This window comes from Nanorana parkeri, unplaced genomic scaffold, assembly GCF_000935625.1.
Source record: "Nanorana parkeri isolate BGI_ZX_2015 unplaced genomic scaffold, ASM93562v1 scaffold128, whole genome shotgun sequence".
Classification (NCBI taxonomy): Eukaryota; Metazoa; Chordata; class Amphibia; order Anura; family Dicroglossidae; genus Nanorana; species Nanorana parkeri.
In genome coordinates this window covers 522,084-544,054 of record NW_017306396.1, presented here as the reverse complement: position 1 = coordinate 544,054, position 21,971 = coordinate 522,084, and the positions used below count along the sequence as shown (strand labels likewise).

At 38.8% G+C, this 21,971-nt stretch overlaps 1 protein-coding gene and 1 pseudogene across 1 annotated transcript in view; one reads left to right on the top strand and one right to left on the bottom strand.

Moving 5' to 3' along the window:
* Positions 1 to 21,971, bottom strand: part of FRMD4A (FERM domain containing 4A) — a 246,056-nt gene that overhangs the window by 196,846 nt on the left and 27,239 nt on the right. The gene's annotated exons all lie outside the window — the stretch shown is intronic.
* On the top strand, positions 17,321 to 17,845 carry LOC108784818 (annotated as a pseudogene).

Sequence of the window (21,971 nt, the reverse complement as noted above, 5' to 3'; positions counted from 1 at the left end):
AACAATATTTTTCCAGTGTATTAACTCCCAGTCTGATCCACCATATCTCCAACACCATTACCCCTATTTGTATAAGTGCAACCAGTACCCTGTAAAGGAAGGGTGCCCTGCTGACACCCCCTAAATGCCCTGAACTCACAGCATGTGCCTAATCTTTTTGGCTTGGCTGGTGATGCGCACTGTTCAATCCTTGAGACTGAGGACATCTTTTGGCAAAGAAGAGATACCGGAGAGGCCAGCTTTGGAACGAAGGTATTGCACCTGGGATAGATCTTTTAAAACATAAAAAGTTTAGGCGGGGCCAATTAACCTATTAGTATGTTTTTGTATTGTAGAAGAAAGACATAAAGACAACCTGAAACCCATACAACACAGAAATAATAAACTTCAGTGGTGTCCATGGTAAACCCAGTCCTCCAGTACTGTTCCAACCACCTAGGCTGGACAGTAACAGCCTAATAGAAGCCATCAATGCAATTAATTAAAAGCATCACTCACCATTATCTGGCCATTTTACTTCCTAACTGCAATAGGAAGCATTCGTTATAATTTCCAGCTTATCAAAAATTCTCCCAGAGAGAAGACCAAATCCTTTACTCATATATAGAAAAATGATGGATCCGAATCACTGCACAAGACACACCATCATCACTGGGCCAGCATTGATAGGTCCCAATGCTAAATTTAGGCATTTGAGGACAAGGACATACCTTCTCCCTTGTTGGTCGGAGAGAAATATCTGCCTGTCTTTGACCATCCTGCTGTGGTTAAGGCATAAGCAACTTCATACAGTCTTATCAGAGATTTAGTCTATAAGCTCTTCTCTGGTCTAGCATCTTTTCTGGACAAATACGCTAAATCAGCTGCAGAACCAAGGGGTATCATGTTTATGCATTGTCTGAAGGTAGATCAGGGAAACTGAAGCAACCAACCTTCTTTTGTGCATCAGACCCTAATGCATTGAACAGAATTATACCTCTAAGCCAACAACACCTGGGGCAGGTCTAAGCCTATATGCTGTATTGCTCAAGTACAGTGCAGTCTTGATGGAGGACAACATAGGACGTTTCTGTCCTCTCTGTCAAGGATGCATAGATCATAAGGCTGGGTAAAACAAAGTACAAATCCACTGGCAGCATAAAATTCACATATACAGTATGTGTTTCAGCTGTGGAGTTTTTCTTCAAATAATGCATATTCATCTTTTATTATCCATATACCCATTGATTACTGCAAGTCTCATATTACAGGTGCAGTCTGAAATATATCTACTTGGATAAAACACAAAAACACATAATAAAAATTAGACAACATATAGAAGAACGTCATTGGAGAAGCATTGCCTAACACAATTGGTGCTGGTGCCATCTGGCCCTGTGGAGAAAGGCACATGCCAAAGGTAAAGAGATTATATCTTACATACAACCATGTTGAGCTAAAACTGACAGATGGACAACCCAGAAGGTGACAGACTAAAACATCACCTCAAGCGATTATTAAAAGGCCGAGCCGGGTAAACAGAAAACTGAAGAGCCTGAAGGAACAACAAAAGATTAGTATCACATATATAAAGGTGAAACCATGTCGTGTGCGTCTTTCCTTATTTTATTAGTGGCCCATAATGAACAGCAATAGGTCTTGGCATTTACATAGGTTCCTTAGGGGTTATTTTGTTTTAAGTGGCAGATTTTTTTTTATCCTTTTGACAGCAAACTATCCTGAAATTACTAAATAAATGACTTTTCAGTCAACATTCTTCTGGTATGGGAGTAGAGCAACTTTCCATTTTAAACAGATATATTTTATTAGGAAAAGTGTGGGCATTTTTACTCCAGATTATAGCACAGATTTAATCTTAGTGTGTGTTTAGGTCTTTTAGTCTGTCTATATATAAATTCATAAATAACCTCATAATGCAACTTTAAAACGCCTGTCTAAAGTGATGGTGAAGTGAAGGTAAATAATTTTGTAAATGCTGAAATATGATACTTTTCTCGATATACACAAATTATAGTAATTTTTAATATAGTAATTTGGACTATTATAATTCATTATAAAATAATATTAATTAGGGGTCCACCGATTATCGAATATACCAATAATCGGGGCCGATATTCACAATTCTTTTAAAATTATTGGTATTGGTTAAATTAACCGATATTACTGATAATAAAGGTGGCCATACACTGTGCGGATTTTGCACAGTCAGTCCCTCTGTGGGCACTCTTATGGCTGGCATCCCTCAATCAGCTTATCAAAGGAGGTGGTCAGAAAATCTTTGTACAAACAGAGCCAGCAGCCAATGAGCTACATGATCTACAGGCCTCAGTTAGCATATTAAATGTTAAAGTACAATTCGAAAAAGACTGAACAAGTATGGGTTGTTTGGAAGGGTTGCCAGGAGAAAGCCCATTCTCTCTAAAAAGAACATGGCAACACGGCTTAGGTTTGTAAAGTTGCATCTGAACAAACCACAAGACTTCTCGAAAAATGTCCTTTGGTCAGACAAGACCATAGTGAAGTTGTTTGGCCGTAATGCACAGCGCCACGTTTGGTGAAAACCAAACACAGCATATCAGCACAAACACCTCATGCCAACTGTCAAGCATGGTGGTGGAGGGGTGATGATTTGGGATTGTGAAATATGAGGCCATCTGTCCAACAGCTAAAGCTTGGCTGAAACTGGGTCATGGGACAGTAAACTGATCCCAAGCTCATCAGCAAATCTACAACAGAATGGCTGAAAATGAAAAGAATCAAGGTGTAGCAATGGCCCAGTCAAAGTCCAGACCTCAACCCAATTGAAATGCTGTTGCGGGACCTTAAGAGAGCTGTGCATAAACAAAACTCAATGAACTGAAGAGTAGGCCAAAATTCCTTTACAACAATGTAGGAGAATGATAAAGTCATACAGAAAACAATTATTTTAAGTTATTGCTGCTAAATGTGACTCTACAAGCTGATGAATCATAGCATGTACTTAGTTTTTCAAACATGGCTTCTCTATTTTGGCTTTATGTTGGTAAAATAAATAATGACTCGGTGTAATATGTCATGTGTTGTTGTTCATCTGAGGTTGTATTTACCTAATTTTAAGACCTGGTAAGGATTTTTATTATGTCCTGATACCTAAAACCATAGAATTCAAAGAAGGTGTACTTTTTTTTAGGTCATATTTTTGTTTAAATTAGCATGAGGAAAGCCTGCTTCAGCTGCCGGTTAAGAAAATCTCTGCATGAAGACACACTCATCTCATATTGACATTACAAAACCATCTTTATATCTGACAGGCTAGATTTTCGGAGCCACAATCAAACCTATTATCCAGCAGGATCCTTACATTAGCCGGGCTTATTGTGACTTTTACATACAACCTAAAATACTTGGCATACAGAGTCAAGGTTATGTGTATACTATAAGGCAGTGATGTGACCTGACCATGTATGGCTCTACATTCCAACAAGAGACATGTAGAAAATGTGAAGTATCTTCTTTTGATTACATTCATTCTGTTATTTATGGAAAAATACACATTTCCCTCTTATGGAAGGTCATTTACATTTTTATTACATTACAGAATGAAAACAAAAAGGTCAGATAAGTGTGGGATACTTTGATGCAGGTCTGGGCAGAGTGCTAGAGTGTGGCTTCTATGATTTCATTAACATACTTTCACATGTTGCATTGTTATGAGAACTTTGCTTTTCCTCTTGCTAAAGACCCCAATATCTTATAAAGACAGCCCTTACAAAGCAGCAGATCTGCCCTTTTAATACACTGCCAGAATGCACAATTACTCTTAAGGCTAAAATAAACATGACGTTATAATCCCTCCAAATACCAAATTCTCTTTCATTAGCTCAGCTGAATACAATCCTCTTTTATCTAATTTTGTGCTTTCAATAACAAAATGTAATTGCACACAGCAATATGGAAGTCAGTAAAGGCAGCCAAAATAAATTGATGTCTAATTTATAGTCCTTTGTTTTTTCACAATAAATAAGCATATTTTAAACTGAAACTGTTATTGGTAACATGACTAAATTATCTACAATTATTACACTTATACTCAATTGTGTATAAGGACCTCTTGAAGATTATTTTCTCTACTGGATGTGCTTATTAAGAGAATCAGCATGGGAATTAATTCAGTGTATTCATGTGTGAAATTTTATTGATTTGTTGTGTACAAGCTAATTCATTTAAATTTTAATCACAAAGCTGGTTTTCCATGTGTCAGTGATGGAAATGCTGTGCACATCTTTCAGCTGAGAACACGGAAATACTTTGACTGACAATAAATAAAATAATCACTGGAATATTATCTGGAATATAATACCTTCTATTAAGATGTATAGACCAAAGATAATCACAGCTAAATAAAAATACAAAATGCTGCTTTGCATGATTTAACACTTTAACTGTTTCCCAATTCTGTCCTTTATAATTTAACAACTAGGAATCAAGTAGTAGGCTCAAAGTCTTTAAAGAAATGTTTCCACTTTCAATGAAAATGTGGAAAACTATGACATTTGCCCACTCACTACAAAGGTCTTTACTATCTCCAAATGCTAGCACTCACCATTTGTTGTCCAATATATATATATAAAAAAGTCTTTATGAAATATCTAGGAACATACAATACAAAAAGTAAAAAATCTGGTTCACACATTTTAGCCGCACTGGGCCTTAGTCATGGTAACTACAATGATTAAGGCCAGGTATAGCTGAAGGTCAATAACCAGATTTCTATTTTTTTGTATTGTATGTTACAGGATATTTTTTCTGCTTTGGACAATGATGGTGAGTGCTGGCATATAGAGATTTTTAAACCGCATGAGGAAAGGTGATGGCTGAGCCCCCCAAAACACCTGTCTGGAGAAAGAGGTGACATGGTTGAGTAGCACTAACTTTCTGCTTTGTGAAACTCTTTTACTGACAGCTCCAAGACAACCAAAGAAAGCTTGGTTTTCCTATGACATCGCAGCCTGATCTTCAAAACAAATTGGTCTCCTTGGCAGACTGGGCTGTGCAGACATAAAAGGGATGGGTTTCTGGGGGGAAATGGAGAAACTAGGGATGCACCGATACTTTTTGAGTACCAATGCCGATACTTGGCATTTTCACGAGAACTACCAGGGTTGCAGCGGTTGCAGCTGGGACCTAGCTCTGGTGCTCCACCACTGTCTTGAAATCATTAGTCGATATTGTTTTAGAAAAACTGTCACATGACAATAAACAAAAATGTATCAGTAGTTGTACTTGTAAGTACTTGGGCAAGTACCAGTACTCGTACTCACAAACCTGGTATCTGTGCATCCCTTTATTTATAAAAACAAAATCATACATTAAAACAGAGATGTAAAAATCCAAGGAGCTCCGTGTGCTCCTTACAAATGACAGCTGCCTCCTAACTTTTGATTTTTTCTCTAGTCTAGTCTTGGAGCTCAAAAAGTATTTGTACTTGTAATTGTACTTGTATTGAGTACTGTACTTGGTATCGGTGCAACCCTAGGAGAAACTAAGGCCGTGCTGAGCAGTGGCAGCCTTGGACCTTCTTGGTGGCTCTGGTCAAAACTGCTGAGCAGGGCATTCCTGCCATTTAATAATAGGAGGGCAAGGTAGAGGTTTCCACTTCATTAATGAATGTACAAAACATCTGTAGAGAAATTATCTGCAGCAGCGCTGGCTACACACTGCCAGCCTGTTTTGTGGTAGCTTGTTTGACAAGTTAAAAATATATAACGTTTGCTGTTATAGAGAGCTAATAGAGTATGAGGAGGAAAAAGTGAGTAAGAGGAGTTGAACCGTCAGAACCCTTGTATTTATGACTAAGGGGAAATAAATGAATAGAGACGTACACTTACCTCTCTAGCACGAGGGCAGGACTATGACTAGAGCCAGGACTATGTGGAACAATCACCACTAGAGAATGTGGGGCATAGTTTTACCTGCTTTCCTTTCTAACAGATAGTGCAGACTTAATCATTTCAGATTTCCCATGGGTGAAATTAGAAAAACTGTCACATGACAATAAACAAAAATGTATCAGTAGTTGTACTTGTAAGTACTTGGGCAAGTACCAGTACTCGTACTCACAAACCTGGTATCTGTGCATCCCTTTATTTATAAAAACAAAATCATACATTAAAACAGAGATGTAAAAATCCAAGGAGCTCCGTGTGCTCCTTACAAATGACAGCTGCCTCCTAACTTTTGATTTTTTCTCTAGTCTAGTCTTGGAGCTCAAAAAGTATTTGTACTTGTAATTGTACTTGTATTGAGTACTGTACTTGGTATCGGTGCAACCCTAGGAGAAACTAAGGCCGTGCTGAGCAGTGGCAGCCTTGGACCTTCTTGGTGGCTCTGGTCAAAACTGCTGAGCAGGGCATTCCTGCCATTTAATAATAGGAGGGCAAGGTAGAGGTTTCCACTTCATTAATGAATGTACAAAACATCTGTAGAGAAATTATCTGCAGCAGCGCTGGCTACACACTGCCAGCCTGTTTTGTGGTAGCTTGTTTGACAAGTTAAAAATATATAACGTTTGCTGTTATAGAGAGCTAATAGAGTATGAGGAGGAAAAAGTGAGTAAGAGGAGTTGAACCGTCAGAACCCTTGTATTTATGACTAAGGGGAAATAAATGAATAGAGACGTACACTTACCTCTCTAGCACGAGGGCAGGACTATGACTAGAGCCAGGACTATGTGGAACAATCACCACTAGAGAATGTGGGGCATAGTTTTACCTGCTTTCCTTTCTAACAGATAGTGCAGACTTAATCATTTCAGATTTCCCATGGGTGAAACCGTGAATCTAATAGTGAGAAAGATTTTGAAGCTGACAAATATGCAAAAGCTAGATGTCAGTGATTTAAAATATGGTGTATTGCTGCACTGATATATAAAATTGATTTTATGTGTAGTTAAACAGAAGAAACTGATGGTAAATCTGACACACAATACAGAAAGAATATCTGTCTAGTGCAAATAGGGGAGACAAGTTCTTAGCATTCTTACTACTCCTATACATTACATTTAAATGGCTATTTAGCATAACGCTTTGTTGTCCTTGAATGCAGAAAATGGAATTCAGATGGCTTGTTGGCTTGAGCAATGTTCAGCCTGTACTGGAGTGATTTTGTATATCCTTGCATATCTTTACTTTCTAAGGATATGTCCAGGGTTCCTCCTTCAATACTTAGTCTGGTAAAGCGGCTTAATATCTGATTCTGGGATTTTTCAATGTTCTGTCTGTATTGTGTCTGCAACAGACAACCTTGGATCTTGAAACGTGAAACTGTCAGTTCTTTTTTACTTTACAATAGGATGCAATGATAAACATACAGCAAGATCAGCTTCAAAGCCCCAAATATTATGTTCTTATTCTCTTCTATTTAGACTACTGCAAATTTTGTTGACATGTATAACAGCAATTCTTTGGCTATTCAGAGTTTGATATTCTGTTCCTTACGTTCAGTCTGCATTATACTGCTTTTATAAAACCTAAAAACGGAATGTTTTGCTAATATTTTGAAATGTGTTAAAGTAATCATTTACTACACCAAGGAGGACCCGCATATTATCAATGGATTTTTCCAGTGCAAATTATTTGGCCTTCATATTTAAAGAGACTCTGTCAGCAACTTAAAAATTCACAGTTAAAAGTACAGAAAAGTCAAGTATTTTGAATGCTTACTTGTAATGTTTTTCCTTTCAATAAATACTTTTTTAAAATTTGTATTCAGTTGCAATGTGCTTTGCTAGCAATTTTGACTTCTCCAGCAAGAGTCAGTTTACCAGCACAGCTCACTTCCTCCTTGCATGTCATAGTCCTCTCCTCCTCTGGGAGTGTGTTATTACTGTCTGTGCTGGACAAGTTCTTCTGTCCCTCCCTTTAGCTCCCTGCATTACCATTTATGTAGCTTCTGGGGAACAAGTGAAGGGGAATACTAATGGGTGTCAATTTGGGTCTGCTGGGCTGTTGACACCACATCCAACATGATGGCACCCAGTAGCAGTATCAGTATATTTTTAAGTATACACAAGGGCGGCTTTCACAGGAAAATACCATATATAAACACAATAATGCACATATAATCTTATGGGAAGTGTTTGATTGAAGTGAATAGTCTAGTAACAGGGTCTCTTTAAAGGTACACTTTCATAAGAAATTGATGGAGGACGTCATTACTGAACTCTCTTTTGAGAATGCTAGTTTCCTGGCTGTCATTTTATACTTTGACTTCAAAGCTTAGTTATGACACTTTTTTGACACTCATTTACACCATTCTTGTTCTGGGACTATGACTTAAACATGCCGAAGTCAGTAACAGCCAGGCATCTAGCATTTTTAGAAGGGGGCCTGCAATGGCAGCTTCCATACTTTTCTCATGACAGACCCTTCAAAGAAAGGTGATATGTTCCTCCTTTGCTGGGAGGCAATAGTCTGCAGTCTGGCTTAGTTAAAGCAGCTGGATCAGCAAAAAGGGTCAACCAAGTTGCTGAATAGGGACAAGGTTTTTAAAGGCTGGGAGGCCCAACAGGTGGAATCTTCCTAGGAGGTGGTTACCGTGGTTTCTACACTTGCAGGGTGTTTAGCGTTATAGCAGATCTCCACAAGGAGGGCTGAATTCATCTGCAGAGCCTAAGATGACATCCTGAGCCTGACTAGTGGCATGTGCTTTAATGGGAGCAATAGGGCCTGGTGGAGGAGTAAAATCAGGAAGTGAGCAGAGGCTAGCACCTGATTTGTGCAGCCAATAGGATAGTCCAAAGTGGGCAGGTCCTTGCATTTAAAGGCAAAGTATTTAAAGGGGCAGAGGTAACAATGGTTGTCAGTCTTGCTTTGTGTAAAATGGGGAGGGTAGACAGAGATGCCACATGTTCAGCATGGTGAGCATTACCCAAGGGGTTGCATTTCATACTCCCTCTGCGGGTGGCATGCAGTGCAGGTGGGGCTCAGCTGCTGGATGGGGACCTAACAGGCCAGGAATATGGTATGGAGACTCTGGAGCCACATCTGGTTCATCTTGGGAGGAGTTTGGGGGTATCAACTGCGGGCATCCTCTGTAATTGGGTGGTGGTTGAGGTGCCACAATCTGAAATAAGGAGTATTGAATAGTATCCATGCTATTGAAAACACTCCCACATTTTTTCCATGAAGTTGATGTTGTGTCTTCATGTGGGGTTGCAAGTGTAGTGGACCATCCAGAGCTTATAGAGAGCTCGCAAGGCAATTGCTGACATATCCAAATGTCAGTGTGCAAGTTGGTAACAAATTAACAACTAAAGATAAATATGTCAGCAATCCCATACTGACTAAGGTGCGGGGGCAGGATCTAGTGTAAATTGATGTGGATATATGTACGGAGTGCTATTCTAAATCATAGCTAAACTGGAATGGTTAAAGAAATACTGGGAGAGTAAAATGTACTCTTCCCAATGCTTTGGTCTGGCATGTGACGCTGCAGGTGTCACATGCCTGCTCTATAGATTCAGACATTAGCGATCACAAACTATTGATCTCTCAACTCACGGTCTTCTCCCCACAGAGAGCGGTGACTGACAGTCCCCACAGGGATTCCCCCCTCCCTCTGTCTATTCCTCTAGCACTCACTGGAGGGACAGACAGGGGAGGGGGTGGGCACAGCTGGCTCCTGCTCTAGAGAGGCAGATCCAGCTGTCATTCAGGCAGCAGGGTGGCTCCCGACAAAAGTGTTGAGATCCTTCCCAGGCATGCACAGTGCTGCACTGTCAGCATATAGAGGGCAGTAGCCTTCTGTATGCTGAGTTTGGGTCACAGGAGTACCTTAGTAAATGTACTCTTGTGACCCATAAGAGAACTAAAGCCAAAAAAAGTTTGGCTTTAGTTCTCTTTTAAAGAGTGAATCTAAAGGCAGGAAGCTCCAAATGGAGGACTAGAATAGCCTTGCTACTTAAGTAAAGAGAATAAAATAGGCTGAGTAACAGAAAAATAATAACACCCTGGCAGCTGGAGCTTAGGTGACTAAAGCTGAACTATGAGATCATGTTTGAGAAAGGGACTCAATTATGTAACATTTTTACTATGAAAGTTTCATTCTAAAATGATTCTTAATAAATTTGATCACTTCTGACATTTCAACTAAGCAACTGAGAAACTGAGCAGCCACAATGTATTTTCCCATAAAATACACCTCATGGACACCCATTAAAACATTTCTTATAGGGGATGTTCCTTTATATGAAGATTTCCACTCTATTTCTGTTTTGGTGAAAGTCAGAATTTTGCAAGCCAGGTCATCATCAGAACCAAAACTTAAATGTGTTTTTTTGGCTAAATAGGCATACATTTTCACAGACACACTCCAAAATCTTGTGGAAATCCTTCCCAGAAGAGTAAAGTCTTTTAGAGCTGCAAAGAGGGTGGGAGTAACTCTGTATGACCTCCAATATACAGGAGGGAGAGAAAGAGAGAGGCTTTTTCTGCTAACGTTCACTCTGCTTGCATTAACCTGCATTTTGCAAAACAGGCTAAATGCAGAATAATACAGAAAGCAAAGCAGGATCACATTATCACATATGACATGCATTTTAAATCTGCCACCGGTGTGTCCCATTCAAGTTAAATGAGATACCTTCAAAATGCATGCCATTGGAAATTACATGGCAATGAATGTTAATAAATGACTGTTGCCACTGGTCACAGCTGAAATGAACTCTAAGCCCAAATTTAGCTATCAGCCTCCCACTCACACAAACGTATCCCAACCATTGTAGGATGCATTCAATATGACACACCTGTTAAGTCCAGGAGAATCTTTTTTTTGCAATTCATAAATGATATACAAAACACATTTCAGTAGGTACATTTTTGAAATGCAATAAGAAATGTGTATATATGACTAGAGGGGACTCGCAATAAAGACAAATAGAGTACTTTACATACAATAACACACAACACATGAATAATGATACATAATATAATAAAGCTGAGAACGATTAGTCTGCACATGAACAGCATTTGTAATGATGGTTCCATTTACTCTAATCCGGTAGTGAAGGTGATATTTAAGGTATTTTTTTCAACTTTAATTCATTTTAATTCTCAACCAATTATGGCTTAGGTTGTGTATATGCAGTTTTTAACAAAAATATTTGGCAGTATTTTAATTATACAGTAATGTACAACTTTTATGTATTATAATTGATAGGTAATTATAAGCTAGCATGATCCTCGCAGACTAACACATTCACTTCTAAAGTATTTGAGCATACAGGCACACCATGAGCAGACAATAATATGACATAATATTTCACCTGTAAAAAATGTTTATGTTGGCAGGGAAACTGTAACTCTTTGCTGTGTCTGTGCTGTTACATAACCAATGAGTTTTTCTTCTGGCTCCTCTTACTTTTTCATCACTAACTAGCTGCTGCTCAGCAAAAGTTGAATGATATGCTGATGTACAGTATACTTTAGTGCATCACATATTCTTTGACTTATTGTATAACCATGGTCTCAATGTGTACTAAACATTCAAAGAGCAACTGAACTTTAGAAGCTGTGACTAAAAAAAAGCAGACAGATGGCAAAAAGCTAGTCATCAGTATTGTCTTGTGGTTTCACTGCAGCTGATTTTTACCCTATTACTGAATTTCTATGCCTTTTTCTGCACTTTGTGTCTGAATAGAGTTGGCCATCTTGGTAGAGGCAGGGCTTTGCTTCCTCGTGTTAGAGCCAGCAAGGAGAGCAGTGAGCAGCACAGCAGTGACATCACCAAATCTCACTCCAAACCTCCTGAGACCAGCAGTCAGAGGCAGCAGTGCCTTAGATATCACATTGCAGATACAAAGCTACAATGCTGTAGGCACAGGACTGCCTAGACACTCTCAAATACCTAGAAGTGCAGCACTCTTTTTTTAAGGAGAAATTCCAGTCAAAAGGTAGATTTTACACAGTACCGGTTAGGCACAAATAACATAGATGGTCCGTATAGCCTAGCAAATCTTCACTTTTTAAGTTCAGGTCCTCTATATTAGTAGTTTTAAAAGCACTTTATCTAAAAAAATGCCCATCTTGAAGATAACGCAACACTTGGCCAGCACTGATGTCACAATATGAAGTTCGTACACTACAGAAAGTCATGAACCAATGAAAATTATTTTATTTCCACTGGTAAGGGTAGATATCTACTGCAGAAACCGCCTCGTTAGATTTAGGTCTTTTGTCTACCTTCTGCAGACAATTATTACTGCAGTTATGAATTCAAGTGTCGGCTCTGTGGAAAAGAAATAATCACTTTACAATACATTTCTTGTGCTGTACATTATTCATTTTACCGTACAAGAGCATAACATGTTTGTACTTCTCATAGCCTGTAAAAGCACAGCTAAGGGTTGACTAAGAAAGATCACAGCTCAAAGTGCTCTGGCCTTTTTTCACAGGACATCATTTTAGAAAAGCCTTTCAATTTGAAAGGGCCACAACACGAGAACATAAGCTGGAATGCATTCAGGAAGTATTCAAAGACTACATGTCCTTATGCACAAGGGCAATTAGTTGTATATTTCTATCCGTTTTTTAACATGGCGAGGCTTAGAAAAATCTGATTTTAAGGACTTATTCACATTATACACATTTTCATGGATTTTGCAGCTTTTGAAATGCCAGTAAAATGCACAAGCAAAAAAAAACAAACATCATATAGGACCTGTTCCTACTGCCATGTTGCCTTGCAGTGTTAAACGAAAAACTCCTGAAAGATGCATTTTGATGTCTTGCCTTAACAAGGCCTATTTTAAGGAGTTTAAATGTCCCAGCATATACTATGCTTTTATAACATCAGCATTTTAATATGAATTCATATTATACCGTATATACTCGAGTATAAGCCGTCCCGAATATAATGTTCTTTTTGATAATGCAATCAAAGCTTACTTGACAAAATCCCTTTTTTGTAGTGAATGCTGCCTTCTGTCTGCCCATCACTTTCATCAACTTCCTGGATTCCCTGTGTGCTTTGCAACACTTTCCCTGTTGCTTGATTTGATGAAATCTCAATTTCCCAAGACTACATATCCCATCATGCACTGCTTCCAACAAGCATTGATAATGTTACATTGTTCAGATGTTGAGTTGTAGTTGTAGCAGGCTTGGTTAATTGTGACACAGGGAAGTACATATTTACAGGGCTCAGTTAAAATTGTGTCATTGCATTGAGGAAGTACATCGTATGGGCATCTTCAATAAGTAAGTTTACAAACTTCTAGATTGATAGGGTTATTATGAGTGGGATAGAATGTATGGAAATTCAATATAGAAATACAAATTTATTTTTAGTTTTTAAACATAGCTTCCCTTCAAAGTGACACTAAACCCATGAGTTAAACCTTTATAAATAGAATACATCTTAAAGTAAAACTAAACTCAGGATTTTAATCTTAAAAACGCATTCAAGTACCTTAACTAGTAACTAAAATGTATGTTATTTGTGTATCACTCACTCAACTGTAGATCCTCAAATCATCTCTAAATTTGTGTTGACACTGTCCTTCCTTCTGGAGGGGGGCTCCTTTTGACCCGGAGACATGGTCCCTGTGTGTGTGTTGTTAAGTAGCCACCTCTCCAAGCTCACTCCTGTGATAGACTACAATCTGAGTACATATTAGTAAACTAAATGTGAGATTGTAGGCCATCAAGGGAGGGAGCTTGGGGTGTTGGCTACTTTACAACACACACAGGAACCATGAGGAACAAAAGTAGCCACCCTCCAGAAGGAAGGACAGTGTCAGCACAAATTCAGAGATGATTTGAGGATCTGATGCACAAAAAAAGATACATTTTTGTTATTAGTTAAGGTACTTGAATGCATTTTCAGAAATGATTTGAGGATCTACAGCTGAGTGATACACAAATAATCTACATTTTTGTTAACAAGTAAAGTACTTGAATGCATGTTTAAGATTTAACTCTTGAGTTTAGTATCACTTTAAGTTTATTAACTGCAAAATGAAGCATAATGCATGCTCCACACCAGGCAACATAGCTCATTGTGCATTGTTGTATTGGCTTACAATGAAAGAACCCTCAGTGTTCTTAAATGTCATTATTGGCAGGAAGTCACATAAAGTAAATGAAGAACAATTAGAAAGGTAAAGGCTTGTTGCGTTATAGGGAACATATGTTAAATGTGCTTTAGCAGTACCCATAAAAATCTACCTTTTTTAAAATTCCCGACTAGTCTCTTGAGATTTGGAGTGAGATTTAGCGATGTCATTACTGTGCTGGAGTGAAATCTACATGCATAGGCATGCATTTCCCTGGTTCTACATCATTGAGTTCTGTTGAACTCTGCTTTCTATAACTCTGCTGCTTCTTTTTGAATATTCTCCTACCAGACATTGGGAACAGCTCTGACATGGAGCTGTCCTCTGCCAAAAGACCTAGTGCAGAATAAGTCATGGTACATCAGTAATGGGGGAAAGATCTACTGCAGGGAGACTATAGGCCAGTGGTTCTCAACCTGTGTAACCTCAGGACCCACATTTGTCCTTGGTTATTAAGTTGTGACCCCCAGCCGCACTACACTGGAACGTACGACATTGCGGTACCGTGCGTTCCAGTATGGGCGATTGAACTGTGGGTTGGAGGTGCGATTGGTGTACCATTCAAATGAATTGCAATACAACACACCTCCCACACAAGAATGCATGGTAGGAGCGATTGCGTGGTAAGGTGCGTTAATCGCACAGGACTGTGCGATTAACGCACTGTACTAGTGTGAACGGGCCCTCAAAAACACTGACAGACACACACAACCACAGACACAATCTCACACACTCACAGACATTCTCTCACACACATACACACTCCAAAAATGTTTTTATTTTTGTTCTTTTTTTAAGATCCACCCTATCTGACCAGAACCAGAGTGGATCATCAGCCCGGGGTCCAGTGTGGGCTGCTGTGCTGTGACAGAGCTCCATCCATATGTGCATTGCTTGTGCAGCTCTCTCATGTGCCCTGTAGAGGTGCCTGGAGCCAGAATGTGATGTCACTCTGGTCCGGGCACATCTACAGTGCACGTGAGGGAGCTGTAGGCAATGCACGTATGGATGGAGCTCCTTCGTGGCCATAGCCTCATCCCGCCCACCTCAAGCTGACACTCTGCACTGGGCAGCATATTTTAAATGGCTGCTCGGTGTGAGAACTGACAGTGCTTTGCTAGGGGGAGGCTGAGGAGCCTCTCACCTAGAAAAGTGGAAGTCATGCGGTGACCCACTGAACATGGGGCCGCAACCCACTTTTGGGTCACGACCCACCAGTTGAGAACCAAAGCTATAGGCAATACTGGTGACTAGTTCTTTTACCCTCTGCCTGCATTTTTTTGGTCACAGCTTTCGCAATTTTTAATACATTCTTGTTGTGTTTACATCAATATCCATAAATGCAATTACAGGCTTGTAAACCTGTATTTTAGGATTACTTTTAATTCAGTATTTAAGTTGTTTTCCCTATTTTGTTGACTATATTTGTAATATGCCATTTGTATGCTGTACAAATACAATATAAATGCCAGGAGCGTAAGTCAAAAGATTTATACTTATCGAGCCCAAATGCATCTATTAGTGAGGCTTAGAGGTGATGTTACTTACCACTGCCCAAAATGCAAATAAAATATAATTCCTTACAGGACAGGCAAGCCAGTAATTCTGGGGAAAATTTTATTGGCGGCCTGAAACTGGAGCATTACAGCTCAGTGGCTCCTAATTAATTCCACATATATTGGCAAATCACAAATTGTTCATTCTCATTTTGAGAGTTTAAAGAAATATTGGCCTTTGGTAAAAGCAAAACTGCATGACCAGCACAAACACCAGGCATACAAATGCAACTCATTTAGCAGTTTATATATCATAACAATATGTGTAACATAAATATGGAAAACATGTTTGATTTTTACCATAAAGTCCATGAATTTATGCGTCCACTTTACATATTTTATGAATCCACTTAAAAAGCAGTAAAGGGTACCTGTCATGCTTAAACAACAACCATTTACGGGCTGAAATCATACCCAGCCCATCAGTGTACGAGGATCCAGCAGCATCTTTGCAATATTAACTTGGCATCATGCCACATACACATCACTAGCTACTGACATGACAGCCTTTGGGGTTAATTTACATGAATATTCACTTAGCCTAATGACTGAGGTATTCAATCATCCAATCGTGTGCAAGCAAAAATCCTGATTATTTAAAATTTTCCTTGCACATGATTGAATATTCGAACACAGCTTTTTACCTTATTTACTAATCTAAATTAACATTTATATTGCTAAGTGAAGTCTATAATCCTTTAGTAAATCAACCCCTGTATCTCTCTACACAATACAAAATGGCTGTTTTTATTACCAAACTTAGATCTTACTATTAATTATGAATGTTTTCTAGGGGTGCAGCTTTTTACACACTATGTAGAACTGGTAAAGGAACAGATTGTAAATGAATTTGAAATGAATATATGGCTTTTTAAAAGATCTTCATCAATGTGTTTGTTTGCAGGAAAACACTATTGTGTAAATATGTGAGAAGAATAGCCATGGTCCTATATAGCCATGGAATATCCTTCCAGCAAAATGAGCATGCAAATTATTATCTCATATTTGATAAGCCACTTTCATTATTTTGGCTGTATGTCAGTTGCTGCTCTAGGCCTTTTCAGCTAATGTACCTCAAATCAGTTATTTAGTACCCCTCATTGTCTTTTTATTAGACTCCTTTGCTGTGATTTTAATGGGGCAATTTGTTGGTTAATAAAGTCACAACAGTAATAAACAAAAATATAAAGCAATAATAGAAGTTCATGAATATTATAAAAGAGGAGAGGGTTTGCATTAATACATTTAGAATAAATTAATCTATAGTTTTATTAATTAATATTGTATGATGTTTGTGGTTGTTCATCAGTCCAAGGGTTTGTATTTGTCAGTCTGGGAGGCTGTGGGTTATCATCATTCTTGATCTGGATGCCATCTGTCTCCTGGTGCTGGAGGGGTAGATTGACATGTGATGCAGGTGGCCATTATTCTAGGGGCAGGAAGATGTGGCAGCCCAGAGAAGATCTAAAGTTGTCTGCCAGCCTCTGGGCTATGTATAACATCATAATATGATATAATGATATAATTAATATATTTATTCATTTTTCATTATGAGTGATGGGGAAATTTCACCAGACCCTCATTGTATTTATCATATCTAGACCCTCAAATTTCATAATAATTACCCCAAAACACTGATACAGCTTTCCGATGGACCCGCCGTCTTGGGGGCAACCGTTAACACTGAAAAATGACGAACACAAGGGGAAAAAGGCGTGGAACCCATTATATGTTCTCTAGACCCTTCCGCAAGCATCCAGTGCCACTGTCAACCTATATGCGCATCTACAAGAACGGTGATATTGTGGACATGAAGGGTACAGGCACAGTCCAAAAAGGTATGCCGCACAAGTGCTACCATGGCAAGACCGGCAGGATCTACAATCTCACACAGCATGCTGTTGGTATAATTGTGAACAAACAAGTCACAGGTAAGATTCTTGCCAAAAGAATAAATGTCCATGTACAGCATATCCGCCACTCTAAGAGCGGAGACAGTATCCTGCAGCGTGTAAAGGAAAATGAGAGGAAGAAAATAGAAGCCAAGGAGAAGGGCACCTGAGTAGAGCTGAAACGTCAGCCAGCCCAGCCAAGAGAAGCTCACTTTGTCCAAACATTTGAAAAAGAACCTGAGCTTCTTGAGCCAATTCCTTATGAGTTCATGGCATAAAGTACTGCTATTAAAAACCATTTTCTCCCAAAAACCCCCCCCAAAAAACAAACCACTGATACATTGCAGGGAGCAAAAAGGCTCAGTAGTGACCTGGAGGAATGGAGGTAGGTGGACGTGGACAGATTAGTTTACTAATTTGTATTGAGGTCGTAGTCCATCACAGAAGTGAGCTTGGAACGGTGGCTACTTTACAACACACACACAGGGATAATCAGAAACAAAAGTAGCCACCCTCCAGAAGGAAGGACAGTGTCATCACAAATTCAGAGATGATTTGTGGATCTAAAGCTGAGTGATACACAAACATGGTACATTTTTGTTAATAGTTAAGGTGGTTGAATGCATTTTTAAGATTTAACTCCTGAGTTTAGTGTCCCTTTAATTTTAAGTACTGGGGTGAAAATACATGAGGAGAGATGGGTTTCAAACTGAGGAAATTAGTGACAATCCATCAGAGCATGAAGCGATCTGGAAAAAGTATTCCCCCTATCAATAAACCCCCACACTCTCAAAATAGAACAATCTACTTCTTTTCTAATCAAATGATGTTATGGGACGAATGCAACCGATGCAAGCACAATGATTTAAAGGAGAAGTAGCTAATTTTGATATTTCATAGTTTATGTATACACAGCTTTAACAGATAACATACATCAAGCTATATAATTCCGCCAAACCAACAAAAATAGATTTATATTCTCCTGAATAGTACTCCTCTGGACAGTGTTTTCCCAAAGAGCTGCTTAGCTTACCAAGCACTTAGTAAAGGATAAAAAGACTAGGGCCACAGTGGCAATGTTAATCTTTTGCTTATGAGAGATTTAACCACTTGTTGACAACCATCTCCTTATCATCATTAAGAGTAAGTGGCGAAAAATCTTACATGTGGCATTAAAAGTAAGACTGTTTTCCTGCTTCCACTGATATATTCCATGGTAAATAGATTTAAAGCTTTCATGCACTAACAGGTGTGCTTCCTTTCAGGTTCAATGAATGCTGTTAGCAACACCAGAGGAACCCTGTGCCCCCTGCCAAGAATGGTAAAGACTTTATATATGACACAGTAGCAAACTAGGTATCTCTCTTTACAAGCCATAAAACATGCTTACATTTTAAATATTCCCCAATGTGCTACATCATTACAGAGCTAATCATATTAGCAACCCACCTGGTAAACCGCCCTGGAAATACACCAAGGTTTCAGTGCCATCTGCAGAACCCCAAGGTTTCTATGCCGGCATGCACGTAGTGCTCGTGATGTAAGGTTCCATACTAAGCTATCCCAGGTATACATTAAATCCTCAAAAGTTAATAGTACAGCAGCCATGTTGATCACATCCAGAAGTAGCAGAAGATGTGTAGTGCAGGTGACTGATGAAGATTCCTTTCCTTCCACAAAGATCAAAGTGCTACATGGAATTTACTGCACAGGAGGAAAAAGTCACTTCGGACAATTTTTTTCCTTATTGCTGTTCCAGAAATGTGTCCCAGGAGACAGCTTTGTGTCTTAAACAAAAAAACAAACTTCTTCATCCCCACTGTTCCCTAGACAATGGATAAGACATCCCTCTGTGATCTTTTGAGCACTTCTCATGGGGACCTCAGCTCAGATTCTGTGACTTCTCAGCTGTCTGCTGCGATACTAAGAAATATACTTACATCCAAAGTCATCACTTCATACTGCTGGGAGAGAATCCAGGGAAATGAAGTGTTGCTCCACTGCCAACATTCCTGGGACGGTCCACAGTTCTGCTTAACTGTTTCTAACTTAAATAAAACAGCCGCAACACCCAGCCAAAACAGAAAAAGAAAACATCAGACTTGTGAGGGAGAGGTTCTCCCACCATGTGGCAAATAAGTTTAAAGCAATACTTTAGTGTACAAGCCAATCCAAGAGCAAGGCTAGGCAATGTGCACTTCTTTACACAGTATAAACACCCTATAGAGGTGGTTCAAGAAAATAATTATTGCTCATAGCAATCAGTTTATTTTGGTATTTCACTTTCAGAGCACATGTATTAGAATGGGAGTTAAAATTGATAGGTTCCAAAAAAAACTGTCCTATTTTTTTCAGCTTTTATTAAAAAAAAACTTGTTATGCTGTGTTGAATTAAACAGCTATTAACATGACTTTTAAAAAAGCCAGGGCTATTGAACACAGGACATTCCATTGGCTTTCTCAATATATATATTTTTTAAAAGGACTTGACACTTTTACAAGCTCTATTCAAGTTCAACAGATGTCATGAACAGGGCGCTGGGCAGGCTAGAGTATTGCAGTTTTTCCAGACCCTCCCAGTGTAGGACTGTAGGAAAAACTAGGAAAAGATTTGAAGCATGGCTATGAACTGATTAATTACATAACAGTAAAACTACTGTTTAAATAAAAGTTATATTTATTCTAGAGAAATATTTCTAAATCACAAGATGCACATTTATACATTTATATACCTGTCAACTGTGTGTAACAGGACCATGGCCTTATGGCCCCATTGCACTCTGTGTGGGGACCATAAGGCTGACTCTTAGATAACCACCAGTTGCTTTTGTTTATTTCTCCACTCTAACCCAAAATCCCATTTAAAGTGACATTAAACTGAAGACTCAAACCTTAAAAATGCATTGAAGTACCCTATTAACATAAAATTTTGCTTACTTATGTATCACTCGGCTGTAGATCCTCCAATCATCTCTGAACTGGTGCAGACACTGTCCTTCCTTCTGGAGGGTGGCTACTTTTGTTCCCCATGGCCGCTGTGTGTATTGAAATGTAGCCACCGCTCCAAGCTCCTGTGATGGACTACAATCTAAATACAAATTATTAAACTAAATGTGAGATTATAGTTCATCATGGGAGCAAGCTTGGAGCAGTGGCTACCTTACAAGACACACAGGGACCATGGGAAACAAAAATAGCCACACTCCAGAAGGAAGGACAGTGTCAGCAAACATTCAGAGATTATTTGAGGATCTACAGCCACCTAATACCCAGATAAGCTAAATTTTTATTAATAGTTAAGGTACTTATTGTAAATGCATTTAAGATTTAACTCCTGAGTTTAGTGTCATTTTAAGTCCTAAACTATACAAAGGGCTCCGGTTTCCATGCATAGAGTTGGAGAAATGGAAAATGTCCCTGCCCTGCCTGTAGCAGCAAATCAAAAGATAGCTTTGAGTTCTAAACTTGCACAAAAAATATGACAAATGGAAGCTACTGGATGCTATGGTGAACAACAAAAAAAATATTTTCTTCAGGCTTTTAATCCAAGCTGGTTAAATCTGTTTTTCTTCAGAAAATGTTGCCCCAAGATTTTATTGCTCCATAACTCAAGCATTCATACCAATGGGCAATGCAAAGATAAGCCTCTTAAAAACAACAGATGGACTTTGCTAACTTAGAAGATGAAGGCAATGATATTCACTGTGAATGAAAAAGTGCTCAGTCAAAATTGTTACTAGCCATCACAATAAATTTCAGAGGAATACTGTTCAAAGTTGTTCCCTCAAAGCCCATAATAGACTGCATATATAAGAACTGCCCAGAGCTCCCACTCAGGTAACTCCACCGAAACTGAAGAGGCTGGGGAGACATCTTTAAATGCTCACTGCACAGGCAGTCAGCAATTATTATATCATCCAGAGAATTGGAAAACAGGTAAGTTAACCAATCAAAATAGGGAGCATTTAGTGTATTTTAGATTAGGAGGGCTAGGGAGGGTAGGGCGGTGTACTTCATAAGTACACTTACAATTTTTAGGACTTACTTTGTTGGAAAATTGGTTGGCCATGTTGTTGATCAAATAACAATGCTGTTCTTTGTTTCTTACTGTTTTCTGTTTCCTGACTACATGGAAACATGATGCTCATGAAGTCGCCTGATATTTTTTATTACAGCTAGTTAGATGGAGTTGTGGTAGAAATCACAGATAACACATGCTCTTCCGACAACATTCCGGCTCTGTGTAGAAGCTGATGAGCTTGGTTACAAATTTAAAGACACAATCAATGCAATATATCCACACACAAAATGATTTATTAAAGAAAACTGTATACAGTGAGGCATGATGCCAAGCATACTGAAAAGTAGATTTTGGGTTTGTACACACTTTAAAAATGAATTAATCTCTGGACGATGTGCCCAAAATAAGTC